This window comes from Marmota monax, unplaced genomic scaffold (assembly GCF_021218885.2).
Source record: "Marmota monax isolate L192 unplaced genomic scaffold, Marmota_monax_Labrador192_F-V1.1 WCK01_AAM20220418_F8-fsc00047, whole genome shotgun sequence".
Taxonomy (NCBI): Eukaryota; Metazoa; Chordata; class Mammalia; order Rodentia; family Sciuridae; genus Marmota; species Marmota monax.
The window spans coordinates 3,086,989-3,114,557 of record NW_026692072.1 but is presented as its reverse complement, the minus strand read 5'-3'; the positions used below and the strand labels follow the sequence as shown (position 1 = coordinate 3,114,557).

The 27,569-nt window shown below is 45.0% G+C and overlaps 1 protein-coding gene across 3 annotated transcripts in view; it reads right to left on the bottom strand.

Annotated features, from left to right (window-relative positions):
- The window catches only part of Prr5l (proline rich 5 like), a 157,566-nt gene that overhangs the window by 93,138 nt on the left and 36,859 nt on the right, over positions 1–27,569 (bottom strand). The gene's annotated exons all lie outside the window — the stretch shown is intronic.

Here is a 27,569-nt window from a genome sequence, read left to right as displayed (position 1 = left end):
AGAGTAGACCTCAAACCCAGGGCCGCCAAGCTCCTAGCACCCTGACTAGCCACCAAGCTTTGTGGTAGACAGCACAAGGATCTGGCCGCACGTCTCAGTGGTTAACTTTGGCCAGAGTGTAGCTTGCATAATGAAAATTGCTGTGTTTATGGGACACTTTTTTTTGAGGGCCTAACAATGACAATTGCTAAAATGTATTGAGCACTAAGTGCCAAGCATGCACTAATAACTTTACAGCACTCCTTCCCCACAACCATCCTAGGAAACAGATAATAATTATAACTTATGTTCCAGATGAGGAAACCAAGGAGCAGAGAGCTCAGGGGAATTGGCCTCTAAGTGGTAGAATCAAGCTTTGAATAGAGGATCAAATCCCTACAGCTCTGCTTTTCACTTTGGGATCAAAGGCAGACATTGTAACAGAAGGGAAGGACAGAGGCAAGTACTCTACCCCTATCTGGAAAATTAAACAAGTACATTTTATTAATTTATTTTTTTAAAATTCTTACTATGCATAGTTCTAAGCACTAGTTCTAATCACAAATGTCATCTCATTTTATTCTCCTAAAATAATCAACACCACCACCGGGCCACTACTATTGCTGTTATTATTCCTATTCCACAGATGAGGAAATGGAGGTACTGAGAGTTAAGCAACTTGCCCAAAGTCACATAGCAAGTGGCAAAGCTGAGTCAAACCCAGGCATCCTGCCTCCCTGGTCTGTGGCCTTACTCATCCCCGACAAGAACATATAGATGACTCCTTTAAAAGTAAAATACCCTCCAAAGTCCAGTGGCTAAAAATGGCCTCTAAGAGGAAAGCAGAGCCCTCTGTAGTCCTGGACATTAATCGGGGCCAGCCAGCTGAATGACTTAATCACTGTTCAATTTAGATTTCCTGGCTGAATGGGTTCCTGTTCATCCTACCGGAATTTAATAGCCAATTGTTTCTTGGCATTCTTGCAGGAGTGGGTGGGCTATTTTCCTTTGGCCCAGCTGTTTCTGGAAGACTAAGCACTCAGCCATTGTCAGCAGGTGAAGGAAGGCTGGCAGTTAGGGGACCCAATCCCTTGGTCCCCTGTTCTTGGTGGAAATGGGTCAGCTCCTGCTTATTCTTCTGATCTGGGAGCTGGGCCCCTTCTCTCTGTGCAGGAAACCTGCCTGGGGGTCAGTGCCCTGCTCTTTTGCACCTTTGACGGAGGGAGCAAGAGGAAGGAGAGGAGAAAGACCTGAGTCAGATCATTTATTAGCAGATGGGCCTCTAAGGAAGCAAAGAGGACCTTCATGTGCAGCCTCTGCAGAAATGACGTTGAGCTGTTATCAGTGAACCCTGCACAGCATGGTCTGTCCAGACGCCGGTCTTGGCACACAACAGGTGCTCCATGAGCACATGCTGCAGAACTTGCTGCATGAATATAAGCTAATGGCTCAGAGCTGGCTTTGCTTTTCTCCTGGCCCATAGACGTCTGTTTCCCTTTCCTGTTTTCTGGGATGAGGATAGGAATGGCCAGTGGAGTTTACCACAGCCTCATCCCAGCTGCGACTTGTCCCAGGTGCCTCTAGGCTGTCGTGCCCAAACACCAAGGGGACCACACAGTTGCTTAACCTCTCTGGGCCTGCAGCATCTTGTTCTCTTGCTCCCCACCCCAAATTTTGTTTTGTTTTGGTTTTTGGTACCAGGGACTGAGCCCAGGGGTGCTTAACCATGGAGCCACATCCACAGCCTTTTTTATATTTTATTTAGAGACAGGGCTCTCTGAATTGCTTTAGGCTTCACTAAGTTGCTGAGGCTGGCTTTGAACTCACAATCCTCCTGCCTCAGCCTCCTGAGCCGCTGGGATTACTGGTGTGTGCCACTGCACCCAGCCCTCTTGCTCCCACTTTAAAACACCCACATTCCTCACCAAGAGCCAGGTCAAAGGACCAGTCCTGCCCCTCCATCCCAGGGAGGCTGCTCAGGTGCTTGGTATGCCCTCCCTCACGGTATTGGCCTCAGCCTGTCTCAACGATCAGTTTTCCTGTCTCCACTCACAGATTGTGAAATTGATGATACCACATTATTTATCTTTGAATCCCCAATAACATAACTAGGCAACACCTGGGATATAACAGAGGACCCAGAAAGCCTTCTACAGTAGGAAGGAGGAAAAGTGGGAAGGAAGAAGGAAAGATGGATAGAGGAATCTAATTGGTTCTCCCTTAAAATCACAGGCATGGTGTGAGAAATGCTAGAAAAACATGCTTTCCCTAAAATGTCAGTTCCATTTGCACAGCATCTAAAATGTCCTGCCTTGGATATGCATTTCCCTGGGTCAAGGTCTTGTCTCTGGAGTCTCCTCGTTTCTTTTCCGAGGGCAATGTGATGTGCCATTAACAGCCACACAACTATCATTCATTCATTTACAAGATGAATTTTCGAAAGATAAGTGGGGGAAAGTCAGGTCAGCACTTTGGTGCTGAAAGTGGAGGAAAGTGTCCCCAGAAAAGGAAAGGAAGGATCAGTTTCAGTGAGTCAGAGTCATGAGAAGGAGAACTAGCGATTCCCATTCCCACCCTGCCCTGCCCTCCCTGTTGGAAGCAGCCCCTCCTTGGTGGACATCACTGGGAGAAAGTTCTCTTTTCAGGCTGTGGCTGGTGGGCTGCTTCTCCTGCACAGGACAGGAATCTCTAGTGACTGCTCCCTGCTTCCAGGCTGAAGCCACTGTGCTTTCTTATTTATTCCTTTTATGTACTTGTTCCTTGTGACTTTAGCCCTGTGCCTTTGGACTTGGTAAAGGAAGATTCTTTACCAGCCTCTGGCATCCGCAAAGTGGAAGAAACCTCCTATCCAACTCTACCAGGGGAGTCCTCGGTCCCGCACCGCCCCACCCCTCTAGGAAGCAAGAAACTCTAGAGGGAAGAGAACAAGAGCTAGACACCTCTCAAGCAAAGTCCCATCCTGGACAGCTCCAAGGGCTGGGTGGAACCCAGAGTCGGCCCCTCGGAAACTTCAACAAAGAAAAGCAAGTAACAACGAGATCTGTGCTAGGCCACAGCATGGGAAATCCTGCACAAGTTCAAGGTTGCAGCCAAGGCTGTCTCTTCCTCTCATTTCTTTAGTAGATGTTGGTTTCTCTACACAAATAAACAAATATAAAGAAACACACTGTATCTTTCAATCACATTTCCACAACCAATTTTCCTCCAGTAGAAATAATAAACACCTGGAGAGCAATGACTGTCAAACTTGACTGTACTCCATTACAGTCTTAAACATTACGAGGAGGCCTGAAGGCTTCTGCTTTCCCGAGTTGCATCTATTAATATGTAACATATCAGAAACTAAAATCAAGAAAATGTTTATTTACTCCTTCGTTCACTTATTTATTTATTCTGGAGCTGGGATCTAACCCAGGACCTCTCTCACATGCTAAACACCACCCTACCACTGAGCTACCTCCCTAGCCGATGGAGAAAAAATTTAAATGGTGACTTATTAATTCATTTAAAAATAAAATTGAAAACACATCACATGTCAGCATAAATAATGTTTTTTAAATGAGAAAGAGTTAGACTTTCCAAAAGCAAAATATATCTAGCAAGAAGAACAGCACTGTTTTTCCATTCCTGCAAATCTCTTGACTGTCTGACTTCAGAAAGGACAACTGGATTCCCAGCAGCTTCTGCATTCAATCTGTTGCAATCAGGTAGCCTCTGGAAAAGTCCACTGTATACTAGTGGGAGAGAATGAGAGTGGAAAAGCAAATAACATTATTATTCTTACTAAAATAGTTCTGAGCTCATGGACCCCTTGAAAGGGTCTCAGGCAACCCAGATCAGCTACATTATGTGTGAGGACCAATACAAAGAAGAAATGTAAAGTTCTAGTCTCAAAAGTCACTAGGAATTTTAAGATGGCTATAGCAGAGCATTAAAGAACCCAGAGACACTCTGAGCAGGGGGCCCTGTGTAACTGCACTTTCCACGGGGCACCTAGGAGTCCCAGACCACAGCTAAACTGTTGCTGAAGAGTTCTACCTGCATCCTGAATCAACTGGTGTTCACAAGGTGATACAAGTTGGGGTAGGAGGAGAGAGCCCACACTACTGAACCACCAGGCCTAAGTGTTCCTGAGTGATAACATACACACAAGAAGATAAAAGCATAACTTACACAGGTTTTCCCCAGGTGTCTACCATAAAACCTTCTCCCCTTATTCAACCTGTTACTCCACACAGACCTCACATATACAAACACCTGTGCACACATGCACGCTTCTTAAGCTGATGAGTTGCACTACTGGGTTCCAAGTGGCTGCACACCAGATAGTCAGATATTTGTCACGGTTTCCTGCTCTGGGTTTTTTGTGGTCACAGGCTTTGATCAGCAAAACTGACATCTATACTCCCCATTTTCCTGTTTGGTGCCTTACCCTTGGCAGGCACTCTGAGCACTGGCTGAGTTGAACAGATCTGGTGGTGAGGGAAAATTCCACTAAACACCATTAACAGCTGATGGCAGGCAACACCAATGCACACTTGACCCTCTTTCCTGGGAACTAGGCACTTGGTAGATCAGAAATACCACTGGTAACAGACCTATGTGTTTTCAAAGAATAGCAACGCATGACTCTGCAGCAACATGCCGGCAACATTTCATGACATCTCCGAGACTCAGACGTGTATGTGACCAGTAAAGGATGTAAGGTTTTTATAGTATTGAGGAAAACGCCCCTAGAACCCAGATAACCAGTGAATCCATTTCAATGAACCTTATACACATTTATAAATACAATGCAGACTCTGTTACAGTTGTGGTCAAATCACCTCTCTCACCTACACAGAGGAAAGTCAATGTGGCCGCTCTCCTACTGTAAGACAAATCTCCCAAGCAGGATTAATCAATCCTTCCCCTAACATGGCGAGACAGCCTTCTGTCCACATTAGTAGCTAATACTGCTGCAAATGCAAAAGACTCCATGGTGAATTCAAATTCACCATTTTACAGATGAGAAAATGGGTTCAGAGACATGAAATAATTTCTTTGTCTACGATCACACAGCTCTTGAATAGCAGCCCTGGGATCAAACCTAACAACTAGATAATGGACCACCCACACCAAGAGAATGGGGGCTGCTGGACAGTGCAGGTCCAGATTACCAGATCACCACCAATTTACTGGGGACAATTAATAAGAAAAGCCCCAAATGGCTCCTGCAAATCCTCCAATCAGGACCAGTGAGCCAATGCCTGTTGAAATAACTTTCTTCCCTTTTCAACATCTTCAACCTCTTCCCTCCACCAGCCCCATTTTCTTACTTCCAATGCATATTCATCACCTTGGGGAGAAGAAAAAGCCAAACCTTCAACACAGAGGCTGCTCCTTGCAGTGGTGATTTTCTTTCTTTCTTACCTGTTACTACAGCACTGGGAGTGATGTATGCATTGGAGGTTTCCCTTTTCTCACCTCCATTCACTCCCTGAAGCCCTTGCCTCCTGGCTGCCATCCCAGCTTCACAGAAACCATCCAATTAAGGGTCAATGATGTGCTTGTCATTAAATCATAGAGCTTTCGCTTGGTTTTCATTCTCCTCCCGGCCCATGGCCCTACTCCCCTAACAGTGAAGTCATTGTAAAATAATACAGAAACTTTTTTTTTTCCACTTAAAAATAGGACAGGCTCTGGAGCCAGACTCCTGGCCCAAGTCTTGCTTCCACCATGACTAGCTGGGTCCCATGAGCAAGTTGTGCCTGAGCTTCCATATCTATAAAATGGGGACCTAACTCTGTCCAGCTCACGGGGTCTTGGTAAAAGTCCTTGCAATGTGTTTACAACCATCTTGGCCTTCAGCTCAGACTCTTCATGTACTGGACGATACCCTTTTTGTTCTCATGATCATAATCATAACAGGAGACATTTCTTGGGTGTTCACCATGCACCAGCTCATTTCTAAGCGTTTTATTTGTGTGATCATCTCCATATCCAAGGCTTCCCCCTTAAAGGCACGTGCAGCTTTAGGGGTTTTCTCACTTTTGATTTTAAAAAATGACCTCCACTCTCAGGATGAGAGAACCTCTCTTTTAACCGGCACATTTCTCTCACTGCCCTTGCACATACCGGAAATAACAGGCTTAGTAATATTTATGATACTTTAAAACTAACCACAGACACAATCCGCATGCCATTAATAAGGGACAACAGATGGCCAAAACTAAAAGAACTGCCCCATCCGGTGACCTGCCCCAAGCTTTGGTGGTATCGATGTGCTTGTGCTGAAAGCAAAACTTTGCTCCTAATTTTAAAATGCTAAGAACCAGAGAAGTTTCTACAGGTTTGTTGAGTGCAAATCAGGTCCCAGGCCCTGCGTGGTGTCATGCATCATTCACTGAATCCCCAGCAAACAACCAAGAGGTGAGTGTTGTCACAATCCCTTCAACAGACAAGGAAACTGAGGGCCAGAAGCAATTTGCCCAAGTCACAGTAAGCCTAAATCCCACCACAAGTGCACCTGACCCCCAAGATCTGGGCCTGGTCTCTCAGTTCCTAGGCTGACCATGGCAAAGGACCCTCTTGGTCTTGTAGTCATTTCCACGGTGAATCCTCTGTCTTCTCTGGTCGCTTCCCTTCCCAGTGGGAATCTAGAAGCCCTGGCCATTCCTTGTCACAGTGTCACTGAACCTGACCCTGTTGAGACCCTGTCATCTATTCCAGTCCCCCTTAACATCTCCTGCTGTTCTGCATGTGGTACACGAACACCACCTATTTGTGGAATAAAAACAAATCGCCTTTCTGAAGACTATTTGGAAAGATATTCATTATTTTAATTCTCAGCAAATGACAAAAAAGCTGTGATTTTTATAATTTTCGGGTTTTCTTCCACCCACGTGATGCCGAGGCCCACACTACAGGCACGGTGACGTAAGACATTGGTTTTCAACTAAGGGCAGTTTCGTGCCCTCTTACCAGGAACATTTGGCTGGAAACATTTTTAAATGTCACAACTTGTCACGTCAGAGACGGGGGAGAGAAGATGTCCATCAGCTAAACATCCTACCATGCTCCTGACCATCACTCATGATAAAGAATTGTCTGGTCCAAAACATCAATAATGTTAAGGTTGAGAAAGCTCAGGTAAGTTTGTTTATTTTTCTCACTGAAATTAGTATCCTGGTGGCTGAGGCAGACCAGGGATGAATAAGCCCCACTGAGAACCAAGCTCTGTAGCCCAGGGTTAGCATTGCCCTCTTGGCTGAATGGAAGGACCAGGGATCCAGGATCAGATTTCTGGCCCTGAAACCAGCTACTAACATGAGTTACCTCTACAGGCAGGTTGTTTTACCTCCCTGGGCTCAATTTTTCATCTGGAAAAGGGGTAGAGAAAGGGGAGTGGTAAGCCCTTCTGGTTCTAAAACTCTAGTTTTAACAAATTCTAAAACTTGAACTACTTTGTAAACCCATCCTTCTGCATCATATCCAGTCCCAAGTCAACCTTTCTTTTAAGAATCTCTTTTAAGATTGCTCCTTTCATTTCCTCACCAACTCCCCGGGGCCTTAGGCCCTCGCTGTCACCACACCAATGACTTCTGTTTTGCCAGGGCCTTGAGAGATTCCAGAGCGTGGTGTGGATTCGCACAGCCCCTAATATGTGGTTGAGGGTGTGTTTTCTCTCCATCGTCCCTGGAGAACTCATGCTGTGGTGTCCTTCCTTGTGGAAGTTTCTCTGAAGTTGGCATCGGGGCCTCTTCTGTGCTTCCACCAGTGCTGGCTCCCAGTTTCCTCTTCCCACCACCCCTTCCCTGCAGCTAGGAGAGTATGCTAGCCCTGGGGGACTGTCCTAGACACTCATCATTTAACTAGTACAGTTTACAAGTCCTGGATTCCCCTCAGCCAGCAGGCCACAGGTTTTAGGGAGAGAAAAATAATCTATATGTCTGTGTGGGTACAGTGTGGGGTTTTAAAAAAATATTTATTCTTAAGTTTTAGGTGGACACAATATCTTTATTTTACATTTATGCGGTGCTGAGGATTGAACCCAGTGCCTCATGCATGCTGGCAAGCCACAACCCCAGCCCCAAGGGTACAGTGTGTTTAAGCATCACACAGGCCAAGGGGACTTCAAGGACTGTGAACAGCGAAAGCTTTTGCATTGCTTCTCAGAGGTGCAGTGGGGTGAATGTGAGGAGGTGTGGGCCTGTCCATCTGTCCGCCTGTGTGTTTCACCATGCTAACTCTGACGGGAGGGGGGGGATGTAGAAGGTGGGAGCTCACATTCACATTCGATGGCCTCATGACCTACCTCCCCTCACCAGAGTGAGCTAGTTGAGGGCTTATCCTTCCATATTATTTTGACCAAGAACACATCTGTCTGATGCCTGATGGAGTGTGTGTGCCCTCTCTCTCTCCCATTTAATCTGAAGTTCTTCAAAGGCTGTGGCTGTGATTCATCTTTGTGTAGTAAGAAAGTGAACGCTGTTATTTTTTTTAAAAATGGACACATTGTGTGCACATGGCAGGGGGTACCAAATTGTCCCCTGGGCTGGGGAGGAGAGCCACAGTCTTTTGTTTGGTAAAATGAGGTGATAAACTTTTAGGTAAGAATAGTTCTCAGATTCAGACCAGAATGAGGACATAGAAATAAAAGAAGGTAAAAGTATTGTCTATAACAATGTAACAAGAATTTTCCATGTTTCCCCTTTCAGCTTTATGCCATAGGCATATTGAAGAGCTCTGGAATCACAAAAGAAAAGAGAAATGAAAGAAGTTACTCTCTGGGGTAAGGGTGGTCAGGGGCTCCAGCCATGTGCAAGCCAGCCAGGTCAAAGGCCAAGATACCTAAGACGCTGTGGTGTCACTGGATAGCTGATTATCTAATGCTTACACTGTGCCTCTAATGCCTTGGAAGTTAGGTCATTTAATCCTCACAACAACCCTATTGACAGGTACTATTTATTATCTCCCATTTATAGGTGAAGACACTGAGGCACAGAGAGGCTGAGTGACTTGCTTAAGGTCACACAGTGGGCAAGAGGCACAGTTGGGACTTGAACCTGGACAGTCAAATTTGAAGGTCTGTGCTTTCAACCACAAGGGAGCATGCTGTGCAATTTCATTAGCCCAGACATACATGAGAACTCAATTTCTCCCCTTTGCCCAGGGAAGGGGTGGGGGCAAGTGGTACAGAGAGCTCAAGAGGCACCAGCATCTGTGAAGACGGGGCTCGGGGTGATGGAGAAAAGCAGACAGCGGAAGTTCAGGATGGAGACGGGCTCTCCCCTTTGCTGAATCCTCTGAGAGGATGGGCAGGTCTCATAACAGTTTTCTGGTTATTAAAGGGAAGAGTGAGCCCAGAAACCTAGAGACATTGGGGGTACTCCTGTTGCCATCTGGACCACCCCACAGTCCCCTGTAAAGAAGGGGAGCCAAAAAATGAGCTAAAAAGTAAAAATTTAAAAGTGATGATCGGAAGCTGTGCATCCTCGCCATCAAGTAGGAGAAAAGGAAATTGCATGAACTGGCACCAGTGTCCCCAAACCCCTTACTGGCCCCCCATCCACATAGAAGGGGGAGACCTGCCTTCAACGTGCTAGGGTGGGGGTGGGGAGAGCTCATTTTTCCTGCTTCCAAAGAGGGCACCTCGAGGGCTCCAGAGAAAGAATAGAAGGCCCCCTTGCCTTCCTTCCCGTGAACAATCGACCAGAAGGAAGTGGGACGCTCAGCTCCAGGACTTCCCCACAGGAAGCCAGGGTCCAGCTAGGCCTCCTGCTCCCCCTCCCTCACTGGCCCTGGTTCAGTTCCAGGTGAGGTCCAGCCTGTTTGGTAAACAGACACCAGAAAGGGGTAAGTGCGGGCTCAGATAGATTTTTTTTTAAACTTACTCACATTTAAAAAATAACATTTTTTAAACCCTCCAGTTCATGAAAGAGAAGTGATAATAGTATTTTACTTCATATTTACCCTAAATTCAGCATGAGCTGACATGGTCCTCTCCCTATAGCTGAGTAGTCCTGCCTGAGCTACTTGGTTCCTTTCCTGAGGCCCACTGCTCACCAGCAGAGTGGGGACATGGTGACCTATCTCATAGGGTGTTCTGATATTATTAAATATTAATTCTATGTGAAGACACTATAGATATAGATACATAGCTCTATATCTGACATGTAGAAATCTCCTTGAACTGAGCATCCATTACTAGCTTTGAATGACTTATTTACATGAAAATGTATAAGACAAAATCCTATTTCTCTAAGATCTTTCTTTCAATTTTGGCCATGATGCATATATGCAAAATGGTCCATTTACCATGCAGAGCCACACAGCAGAGAATCACCAGCCCAAACCAGCAAGGCAGACGGAAGTACCCCAGAGGTTCTGAGCAGAGACATCATGTGGTCAAAAGAGGCGGGGCTCAAGTTAATGGGAAAAGGAGCCAGACAGGCATGCAGAATGGGGGGTGAGAACTCCAGGTTTGGGGTTTCACATTACCTCCAATTTGCAGGCTGCAGTTTACTCTCCAGGACATATCAGTGGAATCCATGGGGCAGCATCCTGCCCTAGAAGGTGGGAACAACAGATTGGTGAAATCTGTTTCACAGATGAGAAAACTGAGGCTCAGAGACAGCCATGCAGCCACAGCATCTGCTTGGTTTTATCCAAGACCATGAAGCAAAATGTTGTTGGGTTACAGGGATGAACCTATCCAAACAGGTAGGGAGTTAAACGAAAGGATAATGTGGCCATTGCAGTAGCCATCGCAGTAAGAACCAGCCCAGTGACAAACTTAGCTTTTATGAAGCATTTATTCTTTGTTTCAAGCATCATGAAAAATGTTAAATGTGTAGTGATTCATTAGATTCTTATAAAAACCAAGTAATGAGAGTTTTTTTGTTCTTGTTATTTGTTGTTGTTTTCACATGTGACGTGCTGGGGATAGAGCCAAAGGCCCAGAGCACCCTAGGCAAGTGCTCTACCACCTAGTTACAGCCTCAACTCATCATCACCATCATCACCAACATCACCATCACCATCACAATCTTCCCATTCTGATCATCTCCGTTTCACAGAGGAAACTCAGAGAAATGAATGGAGTCAGAAATTTTCCCTGAGGTGCAGATTCAGGTCTGTTCACAACAAAGCTCTGTCTTTGAAATAAATAGAAACTGTGAAATAAACAGAACCTCCTGAGTCCTGAAGAAACCAGCTCCTTCTGGAATACTCTAGAAAGGGGGCCATATACAGATCTTATTTCTTCCAGTAACCTGCTCAATGGAAGGTCACTGACAGCAGGGGCTCAGAGCACATCCAACACCAAACACAGCCCTGGATGTGGCTTGAATGGTGCAGAACTCAGTGGGACTGTCCCTTTTAATCAGAAAATCGTGACCTGTTACCATCATCTCAAACTGGGTTGGGTTTTTAGCAACATCTAGTTTCTCTGGAGCTTGTGGTGAACCAAAACCCCCTTAAATCAAGTTGAAACTTCTCCACTCCATGGGCAAAGTCATGTCTATATGACTGGGAACTCCCGAGGCTGGAGGACATCATTTTAGGAATTGGAAAAAGAAAATACAAAAGCAATACATACATGTGTTCCATTTCAAATCAAAGAAATCAGAAATGAATAAAGAGAGAAATGAATCATCACCGGTTCCTCATCCCACCCTCTTACTCCCCAGGGTAGCCAGATTAGCAGCTCGGAGCCTATCCTTACAAAACATCCACAATATACAAAGGTTCTCTTCAAAAACAACATAATCTATGCCAAGTGTCAGCACACTATGGGCTGCAGATTTAATCTGGTCTACTGCCTGCTTTTGTAAATAAAGTTTTATTGGCACACAGCCACTCCTATTCTTTTGTATATTGTCTGTACTGCTTTTGTACTACGATGGCAGAGATAAGTAGTCATACATCACAACCATGTGATACTCAGAGCGTAAGATATTTACCATTTGGCCCTTTATAGAAAATGGTTGCCCACCCCTGTCCTACACACTGCCCTTCAACTTGAGTTTTCACTTCAGGAATATCATAGGTACCCTTGAGGTCCCTACATACAGATCAAGCTCTTTTAAGAGCTGCCTACATACAGATCATACTCTTTTAAGAGCTGCCTACTCTCCTATATTATAAATGAACTACTACTTATTCCATGACTTCATTATTGATGAACAACTAGACTGTTTTCAGAGTTCATCCCACTATGTACAATGCTGTAATATGCATCTATTTTTTAAATCCTTTGGAAGAAAGTGGAATAATGAAGCCACCTGGGTCCCCGAAGAGAAATACAGCCTGAATCACAAACATGCTGCCCTCACTATAAATTTCTCTAAGAGGCAGTTGTCTAGGTGGCCCTGGCTGTGACCAGACTCCCAAGGAAAGGGGGTTGGTCTCCACCTGGAAGTCCTCACAGATGCACTTGGAAGCTTCCCAGCTCTACTGTGCTATAGAGCTTTTCCTGAGCCTCTGTTCAACTTCACCACCCACCAGAGTATCCAGAAGGGTTTTCTGCCACTGACAGGACCAAAGGTCTCTTGGGACAGACAGAAGTGAGACTCCAGGGAGAAGAGATCTTTGCTCCTGGAGAAAGAAAGAAAATACACACATCACTTGTGCATGATTTTTCTTGGGGTCACAGACTGCTGACAACTATAGAGCTTCTCCCTTCATATAAAATGTCTGTCTTTCTGTATAAATTCTGCCTGAGTCAGGATGTACACAGATGTCACAAAGATGCTATCAGGGGTGCACAATCCCAGAAGCCCAGCTCCAGGTGCACAGCCATCGTGCTTCCTACAGAGGCTCTCCCTCCCCTCGTCACAAGTTCAAGGCACTGCATATTTCTCTGTGATTCATTAATACTTCCCTTCTTTGCATCATTGACCTTGTGCCTGCTGTGCCAAAGGTCTTCCCCAGGCTGGCAGTCACATGCTCCCTTTTTCCTTGGCCATCCTGTTTGGGAAATTAAACTCACTTCCGAGCCCTTGGGCCAGCGCTCTCTGGGCACAGGACACCGCCATCAATCCCACCCGCAGACACATTTCTTCCTGTCACTGCTCTCACCCTGACCTGCTTTCCTAGCCTCCGGTGCAAGGCACACTGGAAAGACCCTTTCTCTCTAGCCCTTTGCCATCTGGAACAGTCTTCCGGAACGTTTCTGAAAGTTGTAAATCTTTGCAAACTGGATTTTCCTTTCTGGCTCCTGCCGGTAAGTTTGATGACTCTGTTGTTGCTAAATTTTAACAATGCAAGCTTGGCAAAAATGCTACAAAATTGACAAATCGAATGGCCAAGGAGGGACTCCATTGGTGTTTGTGCTGCCCCCTACTGGTTAGAAAACTAGTACTATATAAATCAACTACTGGTCAGTCCGTTCTTGGTCAAAATGTTCATAGTTTTAATTTTTGTTGACTTTTGATCTCAGTCCTGGAAAGTCGTGTTCATCCTGTTATTTACAAAGGCAGAATCCACTGTGTTCTAGTTTAATGTCTCATAAATTCCATTAAAGTGTTCTTGCTCTTTGATCCAGTAAGTATTCTTTCCAAAAGTCTTCTCTCATGTGATGAAGCAAGTAAACAAACAACTACCCTCAGAGATGACCACTTTGTTGCTGCTGGGGATAGCAAAACATCAGGAGGTAAAATATCCAGCAACAGGTGGTGTGATGTAGTCACCAAATGAAATATTATGTTCACCTTAAAAATGATGTTAATGAAGAATCTTTCATGCTACTGACATCGCCGTTGTCAGTGACGAGTACTGTTTCCTCACATATTGAAGTATAACATTAGAGAATGTTACACACCAAGGCAAGCATATAAAGCAGGGTTTATTTAAAAGAGGGTAATGCAGACTTCTCCTGGGAGGGAGAAGGGGGCCATTTAGCTGGTATCCTGATATCTCAAGAAGTGAGAACATTCTACATCTTTTATACATGCTAGATTTTCTTTGTTCTCCTGCTCTCTTCCCCCTTATCCTCTCCTTCCTGCATATATGAGGAGGCCCAGGAGATGCTTCCGGTGGGATGGCCAAAAGGTGAGAAGCAGATGGACAGGAAAGTTCCAACTGGAGTGATCTGGGTAGGAAGGGAGGTCCAGGGTGTATTAACAAATTTTATAACTCCCTGTAGGGAGGGATAATCCCTGGGACAGGTTACATCAGGGGCAGGTTTTCTTGATCAGGGTGGAGGAAGGGCTCTGAAAGCATTAACATTTCAATCTCTCTCTAACTTCCCAGACCCCAATTGGCCTCCTTGATCTGATCTGACCTGATTTACCTATGTCTACTGACTGCCTCTTTTAATTATAGCTTCAATATGAAGAAATGAGTATAATATGTTAAGTAAGCAAGACTCAGCCCCATGAGTGCTGAACCACCCCAACTCCATATGCATGAAAATAAGTCTGGAAGCAACACAGCAAATCTCCATTTGATCTTCCTGGAGTAATTGAATTAGGCTTTTTTGTATGTGTGCACATCTTCCAACGTTCCTGTGAGCATGTGATACATTTAAAATCAAGAAAAAACCAGGCTCAGTGGTGCACAATTATATTACCAATGACTTGGGAAACTGATGCAAGAGAATCACAAGTTCAAATCCAGCCTCAGCAAATTTGTGAAACTTTTTTTCAAAATCAAAAGGGTCAGGGGTGTGGCTCAGAGGTATAGTGCCCTGGGTTTAATCTTCACAAAGAGTAATTAAAAATAAATGAAAAACATCACAAAACTTATTTCTGCATGGTGAAAGAACAAGGCTTTAGAATCAAAGGATTTAGATTTACATCCTGATTCTGGGTCCTTGGACAGGTGACTCAAGCTCTACAGATCTGGTTTCCCAACAGCAAATGGACATACTACTAATAGTACCTACGTCACAGAGTTACTGTGAGGATCATACATGTCACATGCATGCACAATCTTTAGGTTCACTTTGGTAAGTGATAAAATCCACTTTCAAGTTTAATGGGCAGGTGTTAGCTGCTTTCATACCCCCAGGAAGCAACCCTTGGACAAAATCTTCTACCAACATCAGCTAATTTTTTTTTTTTTAAGGGAGCAGGGATAATGTAGGTCTCTACAGCCTGTTCTGCTTGCTCAGTGAAGTCCTTACTTACTGCCTGTTATCTGCTTAGACCAACCTCCACCTTGTATGGAAGAGTCTTCAAGGCAATTGAACTTTTCAGAAGCTGAATTGCAGACCCTTGGCTTCAGGGTCCAAGAGATTTTCTAAATATCTAGAGGGCCATGTGGGGGTCTAGACTTCCCATGTACTTTGCACACCAGTGGAAGTATCAGTAATAAAACAAATCAGCCAATATACAAGTCTTGAATATCACTCACAGATAGCTATTGAGAGCCCCCTTCTAACATCTATTATCCCATTAGCATGCTACTATTTTCACCAATGAAAAACATTTCTGACATTTGGTTTGCTAATTAGCAAAGCATTGGATTTTTCTGGAAGATTAAAATCCCTGAAGCATTTAAACTGGGCTCTTCTGGAGTGAGGCTTTCCTGAGACAATGCTAGCTGACCACCTTGGGGCTTAGAATGGGAGCTGCCCATGGGTGCAATTTCAAATAACCTTCACTACTACTTCATAGTCTGTGCTGAGCTGTTTCTAAGTCATATACACATAATGTCTATAAAGCAAGAGAGACAGTCTTGTCACAGGCAAGCACTCAACAACTATGTGGCAGATCAATTAAAAATAAAAGAAAAAAATCACAAAACTTATTTCTGCATGGTGAAAGAACAAGGCTTTAGAATCAATGCACTTAAGATTACAGGGAGCTTCATATTTTAAATTTTTCATTTCTTACACATACTTCTTCACAGATTTTGAACTAGAATTTCCTTCTTTCCTTCCTCCCTTCTCTCCTTTCTACATCTATTTCTGAGGGATGTGGCATTCTGAGCCAAGTCATACAAGCTGGTCACAACCTGGAGGGAATTGTCCTGGGACTGGTCCCTTTGAAGTCATCAGTCCTTCAAAGGGAACCAGTGAGTCTTGGTCGTGAGCTGCCAGACATTTTAGGAATCCCTTTGGCAAAACCATTCTCTCTCTCCAAACATAAAACTGTCCTGCCTTCCCCCCAGTACCTCTGCCATGATACCTCACTTTCTGAATTCTGTTCTAAAGCCACTGTAACCAGTGCCCAGCCCTCAGTCCCTGGTGCATGATTGGCATTAAAATAAAATACCTGCAGGATTTTGAAGAGAGACTATAGGAGAAAACAAGGTGCTGGAATCAGCCAATATTAGCAGAAGAGTTTATTTTGTGTGTCATGAATTTATTTTATTTTCCATTCCTTCCAGTATGTGGCCATGTTTAATAGGGGAAACACAGGGTGGTAAAGGGTCTCCAGTCAGAAAACACAGAGTCAGAGCACTGCACCTCAGGTTCTGAGGACAAGAAAGGATGCCCATTCTGGCCCCCGTAAGTCTCACCACCCCTGAGGAATTCCAGAAAGCAGCTTACTTTGGTGTTTGAGAAGCCTCCATTCAGGGGATTTATCAGAGAAATTAAAGTAGAAAGTATTCAGCTCAGATAACAGGGTTGACATTCTTCGCATTCTGCAAGGAACTGATCAGGGCAGAGGACCAGCCACATCTTCCTGAGGTAGGCCTGGTGGTCACTGAGGGCTGCCCGAGTCTCGCCTGGCATTTCCTGAAGTGATTTCTTTCTGTTGAACTCAGAGCATCTCCAGGCACGGGGTGCTGGACCAACCATCCTCTCTGTTCTCATGGGGCAGATGTTTCCCTGCCGACTGTCCCACTGGTTTTCAGCTTTGGTGTTGACAGACTTTTTGTTATTGTGACAAAGACTTGAGAAAATCAACTTAGAGAAGCAAAGATATATTTTGACTCCTGGTTTCAGTCCATGATCGCTGGCTTTATTGTTCTGAGCCTGGGCTGAGGCAAAATTTCATGGCAGAACGGTCTGACAGAAGAAAGCTACTCAGTTTGTGGAAGCCAGAAGCAGAGAAAGAGAGAGGCCAGGGACAAGATATAGCCCCCAAGGCCATGTCCCCAAGGACATACTCCCTCCAACCAGGTTCTGCCTTCTACAGTTTCTACCACCTCCCAGTGACCCACTCAGCTTCAAATCCCTCAATGAGTTGATTCACTGATGAGGCAGAGCTCTCGTGATCCAATCTCTTCCCCAAATCCCCACATCTAAAAAATGCTGCATTTGGGAACAAGCCTTCAATCCATGGGCCTTTGGGTCACTTTCCAGATCTAAACCACAATACAGATCAAACCAGCCTGATAATGGTAATGATAAGAAAACGATAAGAAAAACAGGAGCCATCATTATGGGGACTCTCTAGCCTAGGAATGCACAGTGCATTCACTGCCTGTCCCCAGAGTCTTCTGCATCCTCCCAAGAGATCTGCCTCTACCCAGGCACTCAGGGACATTCCTGAAGATGTGAAGCAGAGATGGACAGGGAGACAGGGAACCACAGTGTCGACCGCACAGCAGTAACTCAAACCGTTTCCTATTAATTGACTCCTCCCAACATCATTCAATATTTCCTTCTTCTTCCAGGTGTCTTCCCCTCTTTGAGTTCTCTTCTCCACCCTCAACCTCTACAAGAACCCCAAGTTTCCAGAGCACCCCGCTAAGCCCACTGAGCTCTCAGCTCAAGGAAAGGCAGGGCAGTCCATGAAGCTGGGCCACTTGGCTTCAAGCCCACCTCACAGGGAGGGCTTCTGGGCCAATCCCAGCCATCACCTGATCTCAGAGACTCTTCAGGACATTCTTGAGAGGCAGAAACTCTGGAATGTTAACCTCCCCGTTTTGCATATCATACAACAGGCTCAGAAGTTAACTTGCCCACAGTCACTTGGCCAGGTTCAGACTTGGGAGCTCCAGGGATGTGGGTAGTCTTAATGACCCAGTTTATTGTGACACCTAGTCCCAGTGAGCCCCAGAGAGTCAGGGTTCAGCCCAACTACGCTCCAGGCAGGCCCACTGTGGCATCCAGAGCTCCTGGCACATGGAAGTGAGTGCTCAAGGTCTCAGCACAGCCACCACCCACTGAACCAGCCACACTCCAGCTGCCTATGAATTAGGGAGCGTTGCAAATGAAACTTACCTGACTTGCATAGGAAATTTGGCTTAGTTTCCCGAGGCCATCGGGCAAATAACTGGACCAAATTAATCTCTCCGTGTGTGACAGGTTCCATTTATCACGCTGTGCACTTGGCAGCCCAGAGGGGGGCTCAGGCAGGCTGGGCGACCACCGTAGACACCAGGATGAGGACCAAGATACTTGCCTGGCCTGATATCACAGTCCCACCTGCCTCCCACCCCACCAGCTTCCAGGAGAGACGCGGGGACTGAGACGGATTACACTTGCTTATGGGCTAATGTTTCAAGTGAGGGTTGGATGGAGGCCGAACAGAACTAATTAATTTTCTCCCTTCCAAGAAAGATAAGGGGAGGCTGTCTCCACCACAGCTGGCTCTGAGGTGGCCCCAGAGACACTGCCAAGTGCTCACCCAAGGTCCTTTCAGCACCCTGCTCCCTAGTGCAAGTTCAACTTTGTTCAGCACAATAAGGAAAAACCGCCTTTTCCTGCCTGTCTGCTCTCTGCATAGGAAATAAGCAGTGTGGTTTATATTTTCAACGTGTCGGCTTTAGGCAGCACAGGGACAGGGGCAGGTCCCCTCCCTGTTCCCATCTCCTTTTAGAGCAGGGACACAGGCTCCAACGCCTGCATGGAAAGGTGACAGTGAGGAACTGAGAAACAAAGGCTCTGAAGCCAGAATGTGGGTGTGGGTCCCAGACCTTCCACTTACTAATTCGGGCTCTGAGTCCTCATCTGTAGAGCAGGGGAAACTTGCCAAGGTGACAGTGGTGAATTAAAAGGCCAAGCACTACGTCACAGAAGAGGATATATGGATGGTCAACAAACATATGGAAAAATGTCCAACGTCATTAGCAATTAGAGAAATGTAAATTGAAACTACACTGAGATTCCATCTTATTCCAGTCAGAATGGCAATTAATAAGAATACAAGCAACAATAAATACTAACAAGGACGTGGGGGAAAAGGTACTCACACATTGCTGGTAGGACTGCAAATTGGTGCAACCACTATGGAAAGCAATATGGAGATTCCTCAGGAAACTTGGAATGGAACCACCATATGACCCTGCTGTCCCACTCCTCAGCATACACCTAAAGGACTTAAAATCAGCATACTACAGTGACACAGCCACATCAATGCTCATAGCAGATTCAATTCAATAATTAAGCTATGGAACCAATCTAGGTGCCCTTCAACAGACGAATGGATAAAGAAAATGTGGTATATACACAATAGAATATTACTCAACCATAAAGAAAAATGAAAGGATGGCATTTGACAGTAAATGCATGGAACTGGAGACTACCATGCTAAGTGAAATAAGCCAGTCCCCAAAAAACAAAGGCTGAGTGTTCTCTCTGAAACGCAATGCTAACACACAATAAGGGGTGGGGGAAGAATAGAAGTTCATTGGATTAGACAAAGGGGAATGAAGAGAAGGGGGTAGAGAAGGGGATAGGAAAGACAGTAGAATGAATCAGACATAACTTTCCTGAGCTCATATATAACTATACAACCAGTGAAACTCCACATCATGTACAACCACAAGAATGAGAAGTTATATTCCATGAATATATAATATGTCAAAATACAGTCTACTGTCATGTATAACTAAAAAAGAACAAATTCTAAAAAGTATTTAAAAAAAAAAAAAGGCAAAGCACTTAAAACCGTTCCTGACACAGAGTCAAATGCATGTGAAACTTGATCTTATTGCTATTATGGGTGGTGGCTGCCTGTGTAGGAGCGTAGGGAGGAGGGGACTGTGCCAACCCACACAGCGGAGCTCCTCCTCAACCTGGCAGCCTGGGCCCACAGCATTTCCAAAGTCTGTGAGTTTTTCAAGAGTAGCCCGAAATCCAGACTCTATGTGACATCTTCTAATTTGTAAATGCCAACTGTGAATTAAAATGCAGTGTTGAACATTGGGGGGAACTAAGCAAAACATGTCAGCGGCCGGATCCAGGTGGGACCCCCAGACTGTAGACTTGGCTCAGTCACTCCACCCTGTGGCCACCCCAGAGGAGATCAAGCGACACAGCCTCCACGGGACACAGAGGCAGACAAATTGGTTTTTATCACTTCCAAGTGGGATTTGGTCATCAAAAGGGAAGGCAGGGGAAGAGTGGCAGCTGAGACTCGGATGGGGTGACAGGGTGGCAGTGCCCAGGCCAAGGGCATTCCAGACACAAGGGCATCTCAGCCCAGAAAAGCTTCCTCTTGGGGCTGGGTGGCAGCACAATCCATGTTGCTAGTACATCTTTGAATCATGAGGCTAGCCCTGCTTTCCAATTGCCCTTTTTTGGGGGGAGGTACTGGGGAGTGAACTCAGAGGCACTCGACCACCAAGCCACATCCCCAGCCCTGTTTGTATTTTATTTAGAGACAAGATCTCATTGAGTTGCTTGCAGCCTCACTTTTGCTGAGGCTGGCTTTGAACTCACAATCCTCCTGCCTCAGCTTCCCGAGCCCCGGGGGATTACAGGCATGCGCCACCGTGCCTGGTCTCCAATTACCCTTTTAATATAGTGACTAAGAGCCTGGGCTCCAGAATCAAGTTCCCTGGCTTGAATCCTGGCTCCACCCCTTACTAGCTTATGTGACATTGGTCAAGTAACTTCTCTTCTCTGTGCCTCTCCTGGAACTGTAAAAAACAACAGTGCCTGCCTTATAGCTGTTGAAAGAAAGAAAGAAAGGAAAAGTCTAGCACAGCGCCTCACACAGTCAATACTTAATAAATATTATGAATATAAGTAATAATTATTTAAATAAATGTCAGCTTTTATTCCTCAATAAAGCAACAGAAATTGATGGAGTATTTAGTGACAGGCACAAGCTTGAAAACCAGATGCTGTGGGAAATCAGGTTTTGAGGAGAGGTCTTGCGTCTTTTGTAGTATGAAGTCCCCAACACAGAATGCAATGCCGGCCGGAAGTGAGACAGGAGGCCAATAAGTGTTCATTGAGGAAGGGGCTCAGTCCTCAGGGAAGCTGGAACGAGAGCAGGACTGGGGATAGGGCTTCAGTGGGTAAAAAACTAACAGTGAAAGAGTTAAGCTGCTCAGGTCATTCAAAAAAGAGCAATCCAAGGCCGGGGAGTGTGAGGATCTCAGGAATCACATCCAAGCTGCTCGCCAGAGGAGCTCACTGTGGAAGGGAGGAGTCAGGGAGAACCTCTTAGACTCACAAGGGAACTTGGATGGACTTGTTCCAGGGGCCCAGGGCATGGAGAGCAGGCAGCAGGTGCCAGGCGTGTTTCAAGATCAGTGAGTAAAGAAGGTAGAGGAGGACGAAATTCAGAACTGCAAGTAGGTGAAGGAACTCTTGAGAGCTAGGCTGAAACTTGCTTGAAAAAGACTTTCAATGCTAGACTGTGGTAGAAACCACTAGATCTCTCCCCTTCTTCATATTAAACTATATATTTGCCCAGAAAGGACTGTATTTTTCAGACTCACTAGTGGCTAGGTGTGGCCATCTGACAAATGGGACTTAAAGGAAAGTCCAATGTGTAAAATGCTGGAATGTGGACACCATGTCTGGACCTTTAGCAGCCATCTTAGATTGTGAGGAAAAAATACAACTTTCAACATATGAATTTTTGGGGAAATCAACATTCAGACATATAATGCACTTCAATAATGTTGAAAACAATTGTTGCTTTTTCATTGATGATCTATCTAAATTAACATGTTTGGTGACTCGGACTGGAGCAGAGATTACCATGTAACACAGAAAAATACATATAAAGGGGGACTCCTGAGTCAGACTGCCTGCCTTTAAAGTTGACACCATTAACTGTAAGCTCTGGGACCTTGTTAGCCACTTAAATCCTCGATGTCTCCATTTCTTCTTCATTTATAAGACAATGGAGATAACAATTCCCATGCTAGGATGACTATAAAGATTAAGGTAGGCATGACACTCACTGAGTTTTAGATGTCTGCTGAAGACCTGTTATGGGCCCCATACCGCATTAGGTGATAGGGAATCAGAGGTAGACACACTGCTAAGGGTCAGAAGTACCTCTCCAGGGAGCAAGAAAGACAATAAACAATGAAATGAGCTCATTCTACAATGACTGTCATACAACTTGGTAAAGAATGCTGACAGGTAAGAGGCCTCTACATGGACAGTGGAAGGACATTTTCCATTATTTGTGACAGGTACAGATTTAAAACTTAGAAAAATAGCCATATCTCTATGACTATTAATGATGTTTATTCATTCAACAAACATTCCTTGAGCCTCTGCCAGGCACTCTGTTAGGCACCGGGGGACTACAACAGAGAGCAAAGTAGAAAATGCCCCGTTCTGCTAAAGCTGGCATTATACATTTTCCTTTTCAGTTAATCTAGTTTTCCTTTTTAAATAAGCTTAAGTTTGAAAAATGCAATCTTCCTCATTAAGCAAACAGTGATGGTTGGTGGGCAGATTTGGCCAAGTGGTGATGGTGACAAAACATGAGCCTGTTGCAGGATGTGCTGGGCCCACACAGCTCCCTGCATGCCCAGGAGGAGGAGGGTCTGCAGGTGCTGTCTCGTTCCCTCCCTCCCGGGATCTGCTAGCTTCTGCTGGCTTCTGCTGGTCCTTTCCAGTTTCCATTTCAACTCTGTCTCTTTCTTTGACTATGTCTTGAGGCTTACCCAAAGGAAATCAGAGGACGCCTGCACAATTACAAGAAGACCTCCTAATAGAAATCGCAGAGGCAAAGATCCATGAATCCAGGAAATCTCGAAGAAAGAAATATTTAGAAAGAATGTGTTTTTTCACTTTTTCTTATGATATAGTTGGCGAATCATGAGTTGCTCTACAGAGAGCCTAGTGTTTTGAATTTACTGATATCCCACAATTTTCTGTCAAAACACCCATGTGAGTAGGCCACATTATTCCTGCATCCTACATCAATGCCACATACTTGAGAACAATTTGTATATCAATGTCACCTGGCCTCAGCAGTTCAATGAACAATGGATATGAGTCCCCATGTGCTGCTGCCCTACCTTTCCTCCCACAGGGAAACAGGAAAATAGGAGTTAAGAAACTAAACCGTGACTTTTATTTCCATAAATTCATTTCATATTACCCATCCAACAATCAAGCTCTCTCTCTCTCTCTCTCTCTCTCTCTCTCTCTCTCAGTACTGGGGATTGAACCCAAGAATGCTCTACCATTAAGCTACATTATTATTATTATTATTGTTATTATTATTATTATTATTATTAATTTTGAAACAGGGTCTAGAGAAGTTGCCCAGGTTGTCCTCGAACTTTTGATCCTCCTTCCTCAGCTTCCAGAGTAAATGAAATTACTTTGAGAACCATGCCTGGCTCTCAAACAGGTACTATTCTTACAAAGATCTCTGCTCAGTGCACAGCTGGTGACTTAAGTGGACATTCGGAGTGGAAGGCAAATATGATCACATGAAATCCTATGAAGCATTTTAAAAACTGACGCCTAAGGGTGACCACAGTGAGTTCGGTGTTTGCGGCCAGGTCTGGGGGGGAAGGCGGAGCTGAGCCTTAGCAACCTCAGTTCAATAAGCAGTGCTACCTAGAACTCGCTCTCGGGCTCCCTCACTCAACAAAGCCTCCTCTAGCTCCAGCTGCCTGGCTGCCTTGTGCGGTTCGGCTACACTAAGGTGGACAAAAAGATGAATCTAGCGTGTGAGAAAGCCCTTAGTCAAACTGTCACACAAATATAAAATTACAAACCGTCGGGAGTGCCATGCAGGAAAGGTAAATCTAAAACAAAACAAGGAAAGGAATCTGACTCAGCCCAGAGTCGGGATGACCTGAGAGCTGAGGAGCGGTTGACAGGCAGAAGGGAGGGGAGGAATTCCAAGCAGAGGGAAGCCGAACCGCCCTGCTGGCCTGCGGGAGCTAAGGGCAGTAAATGCTGGCAGAAGGTCCAAATAGGGGTACAGAAGGAACGGAGGCCAGATTGGGCAGGTTTGGGGAGCAACTGAAACCACGGAAGAGCTCTGAGCAGAGAAAACAATATGATCAGACGCTTATCTTGAAAACAAGATGCAAAAGGCAGGCAAATCTCCATCTTCTCCTTCCATAGTCATGAAATTTGCCCCTCTGGGGAAGCCGTCCAAGGCAAGGACTACAATTCCCAGCCTCCTTTGCAACTAGGTCCTGCTCCTGACTAAATCATGGCCAATGGCAGGTAAGCAGAGTTGTCAGGTGGGCGGGGCTTCTAAGGCCTCGTGCAGGAGGGAGCTTCCTTGCGCTTTCTTCCTAGAGCCATCGTGGACGATCAGGGAGAAGGGATGCGTGGAGGGCCACCAAGGAGAAGGGAATCCCAGAGCCCGACCTTGTGGGATGCTTTACCAACCCTGGGCCCCGTCATATTTTTAATTTATTTTTATTGTACTCATACCCTGTTGCCTGGATAACCACAGTTTGTTCAATCCACTCACGAGGGGATGGATATTTGGGTTATTTACTGTTTGCGGGTATTGTGAACAAAGCTGCTCTGAACACCTGTGTACAGCTTTGGTGTAGACGTATGTTTTATTTTTATAGGTAAATACCTGAGAGTGAACTGGCTCAGTCATATGATAGAATATAACAATATACACATAAGTCTGTTAAACAACGTAAGAGTTTTCCACTCCCACAGGCAGTGAATGGGAGTGCCAGTTGCACCACATCCTCACCCCTCAATAGTATTGTCAGTCTTTTGAATTTTAGATATTTTAATGGGTTCTCAGTGAGCTACCTACCTTTTTATATTGGAGGGGAGGGGCTTCTTAATTGTGTTTAAGCCTTGTCGTTTTGGATTTTCTTTCACTCCTAAAGTTGATTATGCTAAATAATGAAAACAAGATCAGAAGGAAGAAGACCATTAGGTGATGGTGGATTGTAGCGGGGAGGGCAGTGGGATGCAGAGAAATGGATAGACTGGCAAGGTATTTAGGAGAGAAGGGATTTGGAGTATGGCAATGGATTAGCGTTAAGAGAATCACTCAGATCACACAGCAGAGGAGCTGGCCTCCGACCCAGGCCTCTTTAGGGCTGGTGAATACTCCCAACCCCTGCTCTTTGCCCCCCAATGCCAGAGTCACATGTAGAACTGGAAACTGAACCCCCTTTGGCCCTGGTGAACCTGTGGTTTGGATGGTACAGTTGCTTGTGTGTGAGGAAGATGAGCAAAGGCTGAGGAATTTTTTTATAATAGTGTTGCTACTTTTATTACTACTCAAGAAATGATTGTTATCTTCTTCTAATTCTAATTGCAGGTGTGGCGTGTAGAATCAAAGCACTTAAATAAGAATGAGGGGTTGGGGATGTAGCTCAGTGGCAGAGCGCTGGCACGTGCAAGGCACTGAGTTCGGTCCTCTGCCCTGGCGGGGGGGGGGGGTGGGGGTGGGGGGGGGGGGAAGGGGGCGAGGAAGTAAGAATGAGCTACCTAAAGCCAAAAATTAAATTAAGGGCTTTAGGTGAATGGTTTCTATCTCATTCAAAGCAATCCTGTGTTTTTCTGCATGTTGCAGATAAGGAAACTAAGATTCAGAGATATTAAGTAACTTGCCCAAGGTCACACAGCTTGTAAGAAGTGGTATTTTTGATATTTTGGAACTTTTCTTCCAAAATGGAGAATTACAAATGGTGATATGTTGGAATTAGGATAAGTAGGAAGAATACAAGATGATCATCCATGAACCCAAACACAGGCTCAACCATGGGAAAATTTCTTTAAAATTCTTGTACATGTTGCATTCTCCTCCACAAATTATCCATACTTGTTTTTATAAAGAAGTACTACTCACTAGGATTAAAACTGGACAGCCTAGGAAGGATTGGTTGGATCCTCGGGCTGTCCACACCCATTTGCAAACCAGCCTGGTAGGAAGGTGAACCCACAGTCACATGAGGCCAAGACACAAGCCCACACTCCACTTCCTAGCTTTGTGACTTCATGTAAATTCCTTAGTGCTGCCAAGCCTTAGTTTCCCAACCTGTAAAATAAGAAAAAAAAAAAAAAACCTTTATTGGGTTATGAGTAAGAGCAAATGGAGCCAGGCGTGTCACCGTAATCCCATTGACTCTGGAGACTGAGACCGAGGATCACGAGTTCAAAGCCAGCCTTGGCAACTTAAGGAGGCCCTAAGCAATTTAAGGAGACCTGTCTCAAAATAAAACAAAAAAGGGCTGGGGGTGTGGCTCAGTGGTTAAGTGCCCCTGGGTTCAACCCTTAGTACCAAGAGTCACACACACACAAAAAGACTGAATGGAGAAAAAGAAAAGGGCAAAGAGAACCACAATATATATTATTTTGAAGACTCTTTCTTCTGAACTCTCTTATCTGTCCCAACAAAAGAACCTCTGAAAAGAATTCAACCATCAAAATCCCCTCTCAAGAATTTTGCAACCAGGGAAGATTCATCCCTATCAGCAGGGACGGCAACAGGTTTAGAAATCATCCAACCACACGTTGTCACAAAACCATCAAATCTCCCATCTGTTCTCATAGGGGTCTGTTTATCTTTGCTAAAAGTCATTCATTTCCTAATAGGTGTTCTTCTTCCCCTTTTCCTTCCCCTGTTAAGAGAGATATGTGTCCTGTGATGGTTAATTTTATGTGTCAACTTGACTGGGTTACAGGTGCAAAGATACCTGGCTACACATGATTTCTGGGTGTGTCACTGTGTTTTCAGATGAGATTAACATTGGAATAGACGTTCTCCCTGATGTGAGTGGACATCATCCAATCCATTGAAGGCCTGAACAGAAAAAAAGCTGAAAGAAGGACAACTTTTCCTTTCCACCATTGGCTACCCTGCGGCTCTGATTGCAATATTTGTGTCCCCTCCAAAATTTATGATGAAGATCAGTCACCAGTGCAGTGGTATTAAGAGGTGGAGTCTTGGGCTGAGGTTGTAGCTCAGTGCTAGAGCGCTTGCCTTAGCTCAAGTGAGGCACTGGGTTCCATCCTCAGCACCACATAAAAAATGAATGAATGAAATAGAGGTATGGTATCTATCTGCACCTAAAAATATTTTTTTTTAATTTTTTTAGTTGAAGATGGATACAATACCTTTATTTTATTTGCATATTTTTATGTGGTACCAGGGATCAAACTCAGTGCCTCTTGCATGCTAGGCAAGTGCTCTGTTCACTGAGCCACAACTCCGGCCCCCTAAAAATATTTTTTAAAACTAGATGAAGCCTTTAGGAAGTGGTTGGGCCATAAGGGCTCCACTCTCATGGATGGGATTAGAGATTTTATAGCAGGGCCCTTCATTCCCTTCCTCCAGAGGAAGACACAACACCTAAGGCACCATCTTGGAAGCCAGTGCAGGCCCTCACCAGACACTGAATCTGCTGATGCCTTGATCTTGGGCTTTCAAGCCTGTGGGGGAATAAATTTCTGTTATTTATAAATTATCCCGACTCAGGTATTTTATTATATCAGCAGGAATGAACTAAGTCCAAACTAATACCAAAAGAGCCAAAACAAAACAAAAATCCAAGAGAGAGAG